General features: G+C 44.1%; 1 protein-coding gene across 3 annotated transcripts in view; it reads left to right on the top strand.

Annotated features, from left to right (window-relative positions):
- The window catches only part of LOC106583586 (plexin-A1), a 373,995-nt gene that overhangs the window by 149,495 nt on the left and 208,521 nt on the right, over positions 1 to 15,979 (top strand). The gene's annotated exons all lie outside the window — the stretch shown is intronic.

Raw genomic sequence — 15,979 nt, 5'->3', positions numbered from 1 at the left:
AAGGGAAACACACACACATACCCTTACACACACAAACACACTGCTCACATCAATGACTGAACAAGGGTGGAGACTGTCACATTTGTTATGTAAAATGAGGTTCTAAAATTTGAATATGGGAGTCAATGATGTGACGTCCTGTGTCTGCCAGTCAGCATTTGTTTGGTGTGTATGTCAGCATAATTTTAGATACATTATCTCATAATAAGTAATATTAATAATACTGTGTGGGTGTCAGTCACACATCTGCTAAATGCCACCATGTTAGACAGATGGACGCAGGGACAGAGACGAACACAGGGACAGAGAGGGACGGACGCAGGGACAGAGAGGGACGGACGCAGGGACAGAGAGGGACGGACACAGGGGCAGAGAGGGACGGACGCAGGGACAGAGACGGACGGACATGCAGGGGCCGGGACGGACGGACGCGCAGGGGCCGAGACGGACGGACGCACGCGCAGAGACGGACGGGCGGCCTACACAGGCCGACACACAAACACACCATACCCCATCCCTCCCCCCACACACACACAGAGTCATAAAACATGTAGATCTCAGTCCAGTGAGTGTATTAATGGTAGGTGTTTCTCTATTTAAGTCAGTAACAAGGTCCAGTTAGTGAGGGGGTCTCCTGGGGCCTGTCATGGCCATTGATGGCTTTCCCAGGTTGACCTGATGTTACAGCAACGTTAGAGCCATGGCTTTCCCAGGTTGACCTGATGTTACACGTTCACCAAAGGAGAAGGAGATTCATGAGCCCTTTCACTATTTCTAGGATTTATTTTATTATGGAGTTATATAATGATTTCTCTCTTTGTTGCAGCTTTTCCTCTTTCACATTCACAAAACATAGAGTGCAAACTTTTCCTCCTAAACAACACATTTTCTCTCACTTTAGATGGATTTCTCCTTTTCCCTTTCTCTGTGCACACTCGTAATCTTTCATATTTACTCCTTCACTCATTCACCTGCCGTCTCCCTTCACCCTCCTTCCTCCCTCTTTGTTTCACCCTTCCCCCTCTCCTCCCCTCTCTACTACAATTCAACTTGTGAGCGGCGAGAGATTTTTTTCTGCACTGCTTGCTTGGCTGCCTCCGTTGCTTGTCGCTCTCTCTCTCACACACTCTCCCTCTCTTGCTCTCCATGTCTTTTGGCACAGCCCTGAGCCATGTTAGAAGTATTTGGTGGGCAGCAGCCAAGGGTTTCCCTCTGGGCTGTTAGGAAAATATTGAAGAGAAAGGGAAAGAGAGAGGGAAGGAAGGATAGGGGGAGAGGGAGAAATGAGAGAGATGCAGAGAAGGAGAGAAAGGAAGTTTGTGTGAAGAAAGAGAATGAGTGAGGGAAAAGAGAAAGGAAGTTACCCCTCTTGTCATAGCAGTAGCAGATGCCCCAGTAGTGTGTTAGTTGGGCACTAGGGCCACACCCAAGACAGGGACTTTCCCCCAGCTGCTCCCCCAGCCAAGGGCTGTCAAATCTGTTCAGAGTGGGAAGGTTCACCTGGGGAAGTCTGGATGGATGGATGGATGGGCTAAAGAGAATACTCTGGCCCTTTTTCACGCTTGGAGATCATACATTAACGGTCATTTGGAGCAATTACCCTTCACTTTGTGTGTGTGTGTGTGTGTGTGTGTGTGTGTGTGTGTGTGTGTGTGTGTGTGTGTGTGTGTGTGTGTTTTGGAGAAAGTATGTGTATGTTACTATATATGGATGCACTCAGACGGACACACGCGCACACACACACGTTTGCCATTATTACGTCCTCATTAATAGACCTAGTTAACCCATAACAATTTTAAGACCCCTTGAAATATAAAAAAATGTAGTCTGCCACACACACGGACTACTATTATTAGCCCATTGACTAACAGATTCACTACATGGAATAACATGTAGTCCCCATGTATTTAACCCCTTATTTTTGGCACTAAACAGTCTAAGCCCTGTCGAAGCCTTTGGAGGGGGGGGGGGTTTACTAAGCTATATGGAATTGTTTTAAGAAGGTCATACCAAGGATCATTTAGCTATTTTATTTGGAATTTTAAGACCCCTCGAAGTGTAAAAAAAAAATAATAAAAAAAAAAAAAAACATTCTAAAAATGATTTTAAACATCTGATCTGCCGTTACTGCTATTAGCCCATACAAACACATTGAATAACATATTTACTACATGGAACAACAGATAGTACCCCCCAATCTCTGTGGGCATCCTAGAGCAAAACCTTTCCACAGAGGGATCATATTTTACTGACCGCCTTGATTCAGTCTTATGTAGCAAAATTTGAAATTATGTTTTTTACATTGGATAAAAGCAGAGATACAGAGCTACAAAATGGTATATCATCCATTGCATTTGAGGTACAATGGAAAAGTAATTCTGCTTTGAAAGTTGATAAACTTGTAACCTCACTTTTGAGAAAATGGCCTTTGAATATTTGGTACCTACTGGAGAGCTCTTTGTCCTCACCCATTCAGCATCGTTCACACCCTCTTAAACTGTAGCCCCAACCATCTCTTTAAGGGTTAATCTGAACGTTCTGTCCTAACGACCGTCAAGCACCCAAGCTAACTGGCTAGCTTGCTAGCTACTACCAGACACAAATGAGAGAACAGCTCACTGACCATTTTACTCGCCCTAGCAGAGCTGGTTAGGCTGTTTTGATGTTATCCAGAGCGTTGGTGACTGTGCTGCTGGCAGCAATTTAAAAAAAATTTGCCAACGTTTACTGACACCGGCCATATTCAACGGGTGTTGAGTGTTTGTAAATTTGTCAGTTATTCTGCGCTCTGGCACACTCAGACGGGAGTGCTCTGAAATCGGAGAAGATAGCCATGGCGAATTAACCAGCTACGTCTATCAACAGTTGTCACAGTGACATTCTATTGAAATGGTTACTTGCATAGTGGAGTCTTTTGTTAAGACGTGTAGCTAGCTAGGTAAACGAAGAACCATAATCCCAACTCATGATGTTACTACCCTGCATGAGTCTGCATATAGCTAACCAACCAGGTTCAATGTTAGCTAGCTAACATTAGGCTATAGCTAACATTAGGCTATAACTAGTAAAGCAAATGGCTCTGAGATACAAATAATAAGATCATACATGTAACATTTAGCTAGCGAGCCAGCCAGCTAACGTTAGCTAGCTAGCAGTACACTTTAGCAGTACACGAACAGTACACTTTAAGTTGAAATGAAAACGATTTTCTGTCAAAATTGGAAATGTATAATATCTGAAAATGTAGCTAGCTAGACTATCTTACCCGTATACATCATAGATGGACGCTTCTCCCTGACACGGATGCCATGGTTGACCTTAGCTTGAAGATGTCTTCCGGAGACGTGTTTTCTCCATCTCCTTAGCTATCATACTCAAATTCCAATGATTTCAAAACTCAGTCCTCCAGAAAGTGGAGAGCAACACTTATGCAGTTCTACTTCGTGATACATTTTAAAAAAAGCCACATTAGATAAGATTACCTACACATTCTGACCAGCTAAAATAGACAGAAGTGTGCTATATGGCAGACCAATCCAAACTCATCTTTTTTTCTTATTTACAGATGGCATACAAGTCTGTTATTAAGGCACCTGAAAGTTCACGTTTGATCAAAATAAAAATAAAATACATTGAAATGGCTCTCCTGTGAAGTAGTGACCTGTGACATATGCCTAGTTTCCTGAAATGGGTCCCATATTAGTGTGTAGCCCAAACTGTTTGGACACTACAGACAGAAGTTGGCAGATCAGCTGTACCGACTTCAGATGAGTCCCAAGATGGTTGTGGAAGTCTCATTATTCCAGAGGGGTCATAATCGTTTGTAGGCCAAACCATTCGGACACTACAGACGATTTTGTGAGAAGACCAATTTTTGGGATGTCTCATCATCTGACAAACACTGCTCTAGCTCTGTCACCTTTCAACGCAGATGCGGAAGTGCTAATTTGATTTCCACCGGGGCGCGAACCTCGACCTTAGGGGGTTAAAGACCGAAATTGGCACACATTTTTTTTCCAAAATTTCAAAATATATCAGTTTTACTTGAGGACCAAAATGTTGACCAAGACGCCATACAGTTTGCAAATACACTTCATGTATGTGGACGCCTGCTTGTCGAACATCTCATTCCAAAATCACGGGCATTAATATGGAGTTGGTCCCTCTGTTGCTGCTATAACAGTCTTCACTTTTCTGGGAAGGCTTTCCACTAGATGTTGGAACATTGCTGTGGGGACTTCGGAGTCGGCCTTCCAATTCATCCCAAAAGTGTTCAGGTTTCTGGGTTCTGTGCAGGCCAGTCAAGTTCTTCTGAAACGATCTTGACAAACCATTTATTTTATGGACCTCGCTTTGTGCATGGGGGCATTGTCATGCTGAAACAGGAAAGGGCCTTCCCCAAACTGTTACCACAAAGTTGGAAGCACAGAATCATCTAGAATGTGATTGTATGCTGCAGCATTAAGATTTCCCTTCACTGGAACTAAAGGGCCTAGCCTGAACCATGTAAAAACTAGAGGTCGACCGATTATGATTTTTCAACGCCAATACCGATTATTGGAGGACCCAAAAAAGCCGATACCGATTAATCGGACAATTTTAATTTTAATTTTATTTATAAAATAGAACACTTTTATTTTAACTTAATATAATACATCAATCAAATCAATTTAGCCTAAAATAAATAATGAAACATGTTCAATTTGGTTTAAATAATGCAAAAACAAAGTGTTGGAGAAGAAATTAAAAGTGCAATATGTGCCACGTAAGAAAGCTAACGTTTAAGTTCCTTGCTCAGAACATGAGAACATATGAAAGCTGGTGGTTCCTTTTAACATTAGTCTTCAATATTCCCAGGTAAGAAGTTTTAGGTTGTAGTTATTATAGGAATTATAGGACTATTTCTCTCTATACCATTTGTATTTCATATACCTTTGACTATTGGATCTTCTTATATGCACTTTAGTATTGCCAGTGTAACAGTATAGCTTCCGTGCCTCTGCTCGCTCCTACCTGGGCTCGAACCAGGCTCGAACAACAGCCACCCTCGAAGCAGCGTTACCCATGCAGAGCAAGGGGAACAACTACTCCAAGTCTCAGAGCGAGTGACGTTTGAAACGCTATTAGCACGCACCCGGCTAACTAGCTAGCCATTTCACATTGGTTACACCAGCCTAATCTTGGGAGTTGATAGGCTTGAAGTCATAAACAGTGCTTGAAGCACAGCGAAAAGCTGCTGGCAAAACGCACGAAAGTGCTGTTTGAATGAACCCATACGAGCCTGCTGCTGCCTACCACCGCTCAGTCAGACTGCTCTATCAAATCATAGACTTAATTATACTATAATAAACACACAGAAATACGAGCCTTAGGTCAATAATATGGTCGAATCCGGAAACTATCATCTCGAAAACAAAAAGGTTTTCCTTTCAGTGAAATATGGAACCGTTCCGTATTTCATCTAACGGGTGGCATCCCTAAGTCTAAATATTGCTGTTACATTGCACAACCTTCAATGTTATGTCATAATTACGTAAAATTCTGGCAAATTAGTTCGCAACGAGCCAGGCGGCCCAAACTGTTGCATATACCCTGACTCTGCGTGCAATGAACGGAAGAGAAGTGACACAATTTAACCTGATTAATATTGCCTGCTAACCTGGATTTCTTTTAGCTAAATATGCAGGTTTAAAAATATATACTTCTGTGTATTGATTTTAAGAAAGGCATTGATGTTTATGGTTAGGTACAGTCGTGCAACGATTGTGCTTTTTTTCGCAAATGCGCTTTTGTTAAATCATCCCCCGTTTGGCGATGTCGGCTGTCTTTGTTAGGAAGAAATAGTCTTCACAGTTCGCAACGAGCCAGGCGGCCCAAACTGCTGCATATACCCTGACTCTGTTGCAAGAGAAGTGACACATTTTCCCTAGTTAAAAGAAATTCATGTTAGCAGGCAATATTAACTGAATATGCAGGTTTAAAAATATATACTTGTGTTTTGATTTTCAGAAAGGCATTGATGTTTATGGTTAGGTACACGTTGGAGCAACGTGTACCTAAGCGATTATATGCAACGCAGGACAGGCTAGATAAACTAGTAATATCATCAACCATGTGTAGTTAACTAGTGATTATGATTGATTGATTGTTTTTTATAAGATAAGTTTAATGCTAGCTAGCAACTTACCTTGGCTTCTTACTGCATTCGCATAACAGGCAGGCTCCTCGTGGAGTGCAATGTAAAACAGGTGGTTAGAGTGTTGGACCAGTTAACCGTAAGGTTGCAAGATTGAGCTGACAAGGTAAAAATCTGTCATTCTGCCCCTGAACAAGGCAGTTAACCCACCGTTCCTAGGCCATCATTGAAAATAAGAATGTGCTCTTAACTGACTTGCCTAGTTAATTAAAGGTGTAAAAAATAAAAATAAAAATGTTATGAAAACTTGAAATCGGCCCCAATTAATCGGCCATTCCGATTAATCGGTCGACCTCTAGTAAAAACATCCCCAGACCATTATTCCTCCTCCACTATACTTTACAGTTGGCGCTATACATTCGGGCAGATAGCGTTCTCCTGGCATCCGCCAAACCCAGATTCGTCCGTCGGACTGCCAGATGGTGAAGCGTGATTCATCACTCCAAAGAACGGGTTTCCACTGCTCCAGAGTCCAATGGCGGCGAGATTTACACCACTCCACCCGGTGATTGACTTTGCACATGGTGATCTTAAGCTTGTGTGTAGCTGCTTGGCCACGGAAACCCATTTCATGAAGCTCCCGACAAACAGTTATTGTGCTAACAGTGTTTCCAGAGGCAGTTTGGAACTCGGTAGTGAGTGTTGCAACCGAGGACAGACACTTTTTACGCGCTACACGCTTCAGCACTCAGCTGTCCTGTTCTGTTCTGTGAGCTCGTGTAGCCTACCACTTCGCGGCTGATGCTTCTAGATGTTTCCATTTCACAATAACATCACTTACAGTTGACTGGAGCAGCTCTAGCAGGGCAGAAATGTGACGATCTGACTTGTTGGAAAGGTGGCATCCTATGACAGTGCCACGTTGAAAGTCACTGAGCTCTTCAGTAAGGCCATTTTACTGCCAATGTTTGTCTATGGATATTGCATGGCTGTGTGCTCGATTTTATACACCTGTCAGCAATGGGTGTAACTGAAATTGCAGAATCCACTCATTTAGCCGGGACACCAGAGTTAACATCCCTACTCTTACTATAAGTGCCATGGGATCTTTAGTGACCACAGAGAGTTCGGATGGTATGTTAAACAGGTGCCCTAAGGATGGCACCCTACACAGGGCAATGTCCCCAATCACTGCCCTGGGGCATTGGGATATTTTTTTTAGATCAGAGGAAAGGGTGCCTCATACTGGCCCTCCAACACCACTTCCAGCAGCATCTGGTCTCCCATCCAGGGACTGACCCGGACCAACCCTGCTTAGCTTCAGAAGCAAGCCAGCGGTGGGATACAGGGTGGTATGTTTATGTATATGGGTCATACAACCATCTCAGATCTGCAGATTTTTCTGCGAAGAGACAGAATCATTGGATAACTTGTTATTGCCCCTTTGTAGCTTGTTTCTGGTCACAAGTTCATAAATGGCTGAAAAATCACAACATTTATCTAAAATTAACCCTACAAATAGCACTGTTGGGAGATTTGAAAAACCATAGTCAATCAATCAACAATATAACAATACTTTTACTTTTAGTAAAATATGTATCTTTATCTTAAAATCTGGAGATACTACAGTGTATGTGATTAGGCAGGTTCAGAATATATGTGAAGCATCACAACACAGTTAAAAAATATATGGCACATGGAAATCATAAAAGGGCGGTTTACGGAGATACCTGGGATGGACTGAGAGTAGCTGAGGGGTGGGTTTACAGAGATAGGCGGGATGGACAGAGTAGCTGAGGGATGGGTTTACAGAGATAGGTGGGATGGACTGACAGTAGTTGAGGGGTGGGTTTACAGAGATAGGCGGGATGGACAGAGTAGCTGGGGGGGGGGGGGGGGGTTACAGATATAGGTTGGATAGACTGAGTTGTTGAGGGGTGGGTTTACGGAGGTAGGTGGGATGGACTGAGAGTAGCTGAGGGGTGGGTTTACGGAGGTAGGTGGAATGGACTGAGAGTAGCTGAGGGGTGGGTTTACGAAGATAGGTGGAATGGACTGAGAGTAGCTCAGGGGTGGGTTTACGGAGATAGGTGGAATGGACTGAGAGTAGCTCAGGGGTGGGTTTAAAAGCTCGTGTTCTATAATAGTTATGACTGAAAACACTGTATAATGTATCATTACTATCTATTTAGATGTAATGTATATCAAATGATCAAATTACTTTATTCTTGCTCTGTAACTACTGTAAAAAAAAGTTTTTAAAAAGTTGTATGTGCATTAAATGTCACAGCAAAAGAACAAGCAACAATAAACAATGTTTACATTTTTTTCCTCCCTTGTGCAATCGTTGACGTGAGCAGTGTGTGTGTGCGTGTGTCCGTTACTGTGTCTGTTCGTCTGTGTGTGTCCGTCTGTCTATGTGTCTGCCTGTCTGTGTCTCTGTCTGTCTAACATGGTGGCATTTAGCAGATGTGTGACTGACACCCACACAGTATTATTAACATTTACTTATTATGAGATAATGTATCTAAAATTATGCTGACATACACACTAAACAAATGCTGACTGGCAGACACAGGAAGTCATATCATTGACTCCCATATTCAAATTTTAGAACCCCATTTCACATAACAAATGTGACAGTCTCCACCCTTGTTCAGTCATTGATGTGAGCAGTGTGTTTGTGTGTGTAAGGGTATGTGTGTGTGTTTCCCTTGTGCTACTCAAGATATCTTGTTAACACAGCATTGTCTTTAAGACCATGAGCTGAGTGGACTAAAGACATGTCAGTGTAGCTTACTGGTTCATATTAGGTCTATTTATATAGACAGTCTCCCAGACTGGAACATATTTACACTGCTTATGTAAGACGGGTGAAAAGGAAGGACAAATTGAAGCACTGCATCGGTTTAAGGCACTGCATCTCAGTGCTAGAGGCATCACTACAGACCCTGGTTCGATTCCAGGCTGTGTCAAAACCGGCCGTGATTTGGAGTCCCATAGGGCAGCACACAATTGGCCCAGCGTCGTTCAGGTTTGGCCGGGGTAGGCCATCATTGTAAATAAGAATTTGTTCTGAACTGACTTGCCTAGGTAAATAAAGGTTAAATAAAAGATGTAGTTCTGTTAATGAGGACGTAGCAATGACAAGTGTGTGTGTGTGTGTGTCAGTATACATTACTACGTCCTCATTAATATAACTCATTCCTATGTTGGTGGATGCTTTCGTTGTGGTTTATCTTCGTGTCGAGTGCTTGATGATCTTCCTATGGGCTGTTGATTTGAACAGTGATGACTACTTTATCCGTCCATGCTATCACTCTCCACCTCTTACATAAGGAATCATATTAAGCTTTCTGGACTCGGCAAACATATACAGTAAAATGGACCTTTAGGTTCAGGTGGGCTCAAATTTCTTATTTTGAATTCCTCATCTCTCTCTTTCGCTGTCTCCTGTTTGCCCTGTATTTCTCTCTCTCTCTCTCACACACACACAGTACATTCCATGAAGGGCTGGTTTAGGGTGATCACGTCAGGAATGTGCCTCCTCCATTGTTTTCCGTAATCCATTCCGGGGTAAATGCCAACCCAGTCAGAATCATCTGGGAAACCATACCCCCCCAATCTGGCCCAGCCTACTACTGCCTACACCTTCCCTTGCTTAGTCTGCACACACCACACACGATGCGTGCATGCACATACACACATCAAGTGATTTGTTGAGCACACACACATTGTGGGTAGAATGTTGTGCACACATTTCTCCTTAACCCCCTTGGCCTTTCTCTCCTATAGCAGTAACCACACCTTGAGCTAGGAGGTACGTAGAGTTAGGGAAGAGCAAGATAGAGTTAGAAAGGGAGAGAAAGAGGGGGTTATAGGAATCATTCCCTTAGGCAGGCAGAGGGATGGGTGGGGCAGCTTGGCTTTCAGATATTGTAGAACCCTGATCAGGTTCCAACTGTTGGCCAAATGAAATGGATGCCTGCTGCTTAAGTTATTGGTTGATTAGATGTGTGTGTGTGTGTGTGTGTGTGTGTGTGTGTGTGTCAGAGAGAACAGTGTAGGTAGGTTGGTGGATGGAGGTAAATGGGTTCAACATGGACACACATACAGTGAGGGGGAAAAAGTATTTGATTTTGTACGTTTGCCCACTTACAAAGACATGATCAGTATATAATGTTTCCACCTCCATGTTTGACGGTGGGGATGGTGTTCTTGGGGTCATAGGCAGCATTCCTCCTCCTCCAAACACGGCGAGTTGAGTTGATGCCAAAGAGCTCCATTTTGGTCTCATCTGACCACAACACTTTCACCCAGTTGTCCTCGGAATCATTCAGATGTTCATTGGCAAACTTCAGGCGGGCATGTATATGTGCTTTCTTGAGCAGGGGGACCTTGTGGGCGCTGCAGGATTTCAGTCCTTCACGGCGTAGTGTGTTACCAATTGTTTTCTTGGTGACTATGGCCCCAGCTGCCTTGAGATCATTGACAAGATCCTCCCGTGTAGTTCTGGGCGGATTCCTCACTGTTCTCATGATCATTGCAACTCCACGAGGTGAGATCTTGCATGGAGCCCCAGGCCGAGGGATATTGACAGTTCTTTTGTGTTTCTTCCATTTGCGAATAATCACACCAAATGTTGTCACCTTCTCACCATGCTGCTTGGCGATGGTCTTGTAGCCCATTCTAGCCTTGTGTAGGTCTACAATCTTGTCCCTGACATCCTTGGAGAGCTCTTTGGTCTTGGCCATGGTGGAGAGTTTGGAATCTGATTCATTTATTGCTTCTGTGGACAGGTGTCTTTCTTACAGGTAACAAGCTGTGGTTAGGAGCACTCCCTTTAAGGGTGTGCTCCTAATCTCAGCTCATTACCTGTATAAAAGACACCTGGGAGCCAGAAATCTTTCTGATTGAGAGGGGGTCAAATACTTATTTCCCTCATTAAAATGCAAATCAATTTATAACATTTCTGACATGTGTTTTTCTGGATATTTTTGTTGTTATTCTGTCTCTCACTGTTAAAATAAACCTACCATTAAAATTATAGACTGACCCTTTCTTTGTCAGTGGGCAAATGTACAAAATCAGCAGGGGATCAAATTATTTTTTCCCCCACTGTACGTCCTGTTCCTCTACTCTTCTTTTTCACTCCATCCTTCTGATTTTCCTCTGCATCCATCAGAATTCCTGGGAAAAGTGTGAATGCCATTCTGTAGCAGCATAATGGACGTCTGCTTCTCTTAGAGCTATTAGTCACAACAGTGGCCATGTAATCACCACACACCCCACTCCCTGAAGAAGCCACAGAGAGCAGACCCCATTGAGATGCATTCATTATATTTACTTCTATAGCAGACCCTCAGTTAATACTGATCTAGATTGTACCAATCTTCCTCTATGCTCCCATCCAGAAACACTTGTTTATGAATATGTCATTACTGATCTAGGTAATATCCAGTCTATATCCATTCCAGTCTATGTTAATATATTTCTATGCATTGCCTATAGAAAGTGTGTTGGCTAGACATTCATGAATCCAATAACACACTTAGCGAGCGGTGCCACTGTGTCGTCTTGTGTGTGTGTTCTTTCTAACGGTGCCACTGTAACTAGTGGTGTCTCATCTGTCGCCCCTCGATGCCTCTGCGGCTCTGCCCAATCTGTGGTTTCTCTTTCCTGACTCTGATAAGGCCACATAGCCTAGCATCCAGACCAGCTAGCATAGCCCCCACTTGTTCTCTGTGGTAGCCCAGCCAGCCTAGCTGCTAGCGTAGCACCCACTGGTTTTCTTTGGTAGCCCAACTAGCCTAGCTGCTAGCATAGCATCCACATGATAATGGCGCTGAAGGAGATGTCTGCCATTTTACGGTCCCTTAACCGATTGTGCTATTGTGTGTTTTTTTGCGTTATTTGAAACTTACTTTGTACATAATGTTTCTGCCACCGTTTCTTATGACCGAAAATAGCTTCTAGATTACTCACCTTGTACTAGAAGAAGATTTGTTCTTTAATGAGTCGGACGCGAAGGATTTACTTCAGACACCCGACAAGGCCCTCATCCCCGTAATTCGCAGGAGAAAGATTTATTGTTATCGGGGTCGTAGGTCGGGGTGCTTTGTAAGGATCCAACGGGGAGTGGGTAATCTGTCTTTAACATCGGTCCTATTAGCCAACGTACAATCATTGGATAATAAAATAGACAAACTACGGTCATGTATATCCTACCAACGGGACATTAAAAAGTGTAGTATCTTATGTTTCACCGAGTCGTGGCTAAACGATGACATGAATAACATACAGCTGGCGGGGTTTACGCTGCATCGGCAAGATAGAACAGCCACCTCCGGTAAGACCAGGATTGACGGTTTATGTATATTTGTAAACAACAGCTGGTGCGCAAAATCTAATTAATTCTTGAGGTTTTGCTCACCTGAGGTAAAGCTGTAGACCACACCATTTACCAAGAGTGTTTACATCTATATTCTTCGTAGCTGTCTATGTATCACCACAAACCAATGCTGGCACTAAGACTGCGCTCAATGAGCTGTATACAGCCATAAGCAAACAGGAAAACGCTCATCCAGAGGTGGCGCTCCTTGTGGCCGGGGACTTTAATGCAGAGAAACTTAAATCCATTTGACCTAATTTCGACCAGCATGTTAAATGTGCAACCAGAGGGGGAAAAAAAAACTCTAGACCATCTTTACTCCACACACAGAGATGCGTACAAAGCTCTCCCTCACCCTCTATTTGGCAAATCTGACCATAATTCTATCCTCCTGATTACTGCTTACAAGCAAAAACTAAAGCAGGAAGCACAAGTGACTCAGTCAATAAAAAGTGGTCAGATGAAGCAGATGCTAAGCTACAGGATTGTTTTGCTAGCACAGACTGGAATATGTTCCGGGATACTTCAGATGGCATTGAGGAGTACACCAATCAGTCACTGGGTTCATCAATAAGTGCATCGATGACGTCGTCCCCGCTATGCCCTCTGACGAACCATCAAACAGGCAAAGTGTCAATACAGGACTAAGATCGAATCGTACTACACCGGCTCTGACGCTCGTTGGATGTGGCATGGCTTACAAACGATTACAGACTACAAAAGGATGCACAGCTGAGTGCTGCCTAGTGACACGAGCATACCAGACAAGCTACATTACTTATTTGCTCGCTTCGAGGCAAGTAACACTAAAACATGCATGAGAGCACCAGCTGTTCCAGACGACTGTGTGATCACGCTCTCCGCAGTCAATGTGAGTAAGACCTTTAAACAAGTCAACATTCACAAGGCCGCGGGGCCAGACTGATTACCAGGACGTGTACTCAGAGGGTGCGCTGACCTACTGGCAAGTGTCTTCACTGACATTTGCAACCTCTCCCTGTCTGAGTCTGTAATACCAACATGTTTCAAGCAGACCACCATTATCCTTGTGACCAAGAACACTAAGGTAACCTGCCTAAATGTCTACTCACCCGTAGCGCTCACGTCTGTAGCCATGAAGTGCTTTGAAAGGCTGGTCATTGCTCACATCAGCACCATTATCCCAAAAACGCTAAACCCACTCCAATTTGCATACCACCCCAACAGATCCACAGATGATGCAATCTCTATTGCACTCCACCCTGCCCTTTCACACCTGGACAAAAGGAACACCTATGTGAGAATGCTATTCATTGACTACAGATCAGCGTTCAACACCATAGTGCCCTCAAAGCTCATCACTAAGCTAAGGACCCTGGGACTGAATGCCTCCCTCTGCAACTGGATCCTGGACTTCCTGACCTGCCACCTCCAGGTGGTAAGGGTAGGTAACACATTCACCACGCTGATCCTCAACACTTGGGCCCCTCAGGGGTGCGTGCTTAGTCCCCTCCTGTACTCCCTTATCACTCATGACTGCATGGCCAGGCACGACTCCAACACCATTAGGTTTGTTGATGACACAACAGTGGTAGGCCTGATCACCGACAACGACGAGACAGCCTGTAGGGAGGAGGTCAGAGACCTGGCCGTGTGGTGCCAGAATAACAACCTCTCCCTCAGCGTGATCAAGACAAAGGAGATGGTTGTGGACTACAGGAAAATGAGGACCGAGCATGCCCCCATTCTCATCAACAGGGCTGTAGTGGAGCTGGTTGAGAGCTTCAAGTTCCAAACCAAGACAGTCGTGAAGAGGGCACAACAAAGCCTATTCCCCCTCAGGAGACTGAAAAGATTTGGCAATGGTCCTCAGATCCTCAAAAGGTTCTACAGCTGCACCATCTAAAACAGGGCTGGGCAATTCCAGTGCTCGGGGGCCTGAATCGTGTCACAGTTTTGCCCCAGCTAACACTCCTGACTCCAATCACCTAATCATGATCTTCAGTTTAAATTGTAATTTGAGTAATCAGCTGTGTTTGCTAGGGATGGAGAAAAAGTGTGACACCAATCAGGCCACCGAGGACTGGAGTTGCCCACTCCTGATCTAGAGCATCCTGACTGGTTGCATCACTGCCTGGTATGGCAACTCCTCGGCCTCCGACCGCAAGACACTACAGAGGGTAGTGCGTACGGCCCAGTACATCACTGTGGCCAAGCTTCCTGCCATCCAGGACCTCTATACCAGGCGATGTCAGAAAAAGGCTCTAGAAATTGTCAGACTCCAGACACCTTAGTCACAGACTGTTCTCTCTCCTTCCACATGGCATGCGGTACCGTAGCGCCAAGTCTAAGTCCAAAAGGCTTCTTAACAGCTTTTACCCCCAAGCCATAAGACTACTGAACAGCTAATCAAATGGCTACCCAGACTATTTGCATTGCCCCCCCCTCTATTTTACCCTGCTGATACTCTCTGTTTCTTATCTATGCACTTTAACTCTACCTACATATTCACTCAATTACCTCGACTAACCTGTGCCCATGCACATTGACTCTGTACCGGTACCCCCTATATATATCTTCGCTATTGTTATTTTACTGCTGCTCTTTAATTATTGTCACTTTTATTTGTAATTTTTTACCTAACACTTTTTTTCTTAAAGCTGCGTTGTTGAGGGCTTGAAAATAGACATTTCACTGTAAGGTCTACACCTGTAGTATTCAGCGTATGTGACAAATAATATTTGATTTGATTTCTAAGGCAGCCCAGTTTGCATAGCATTGCACCCATTTGCTGCTTGCATAGCACCCACCGGTGTTCTTTTTCCTTAATATTGAACGTGCACCAGTTTGGAACCTATATTCTGTCTGTGTGCTGGAATTCCTTTTGGTTGCGCTCTGAAATTATGCATTGTAAAGAGCCTCTTTAAAATCCCATCTTTCTCTCTCTCTTTTTCCCATCTCTTTCCCTCGCCTCTCTCTCTCTCTCTCTCTCTCTCTCTCTCTCTACCTATCTCGCTCTCTCTCTACCCATCACTCTCTCTCTTTCTCTCTCAGTTCAATTCAACTCTCTCTTTCCCTATCTATTTGTTCAGTGTGTGCAGCATGCATGTCGATGATTGAGTTAGCGTGATTTAGCTATCATTGGAAGATGAAATGCGCTCCGTCGAAAGACTCACTACACATACTTAACGGCGGCGGCATTTAATTTCAGAGGGAGCAAGGGAGGGATGCAAAGGAAGGTGGAAGGAGAGAGTGGGATGGAGAGGTGTTTACGGGGAACATACGGAGTAAAAGCCATAATGTTGAAGGATAGTCATAATTTGCTGCCAAAACGGTTAGTGCTGCCGCTTCGGCGGTGGAGAGGGCCTTGTGTGTGTGTGTGTGTGTGTGTGTGTGTGTGTGTGTGTGTGGGCAAGCGCCCACCGTGATGTGCTTGGCCCTGTGCGCGCACACACACACACACACACACACAC

This window comes from Salmo salar, chromosome 22 (assembly GCF_965601325.2).
Source record: "Salmo salar chromosome 22, fSalSal1, whole genome shotgun sequence".
In the NCBI taxonomy this organism is placed as follows: domain Eukaryota; kingdom Metazoa; phylum Chordata; class Actinopteri; order Salmoniformes; family Salmonidae; genus Salmo; species Salmo salar.
The sequence above is the reverse complement of the archived record's forward strand: the minus strand, read 5'-3'. Positions and strand labels throughout refer to the sequence as shown.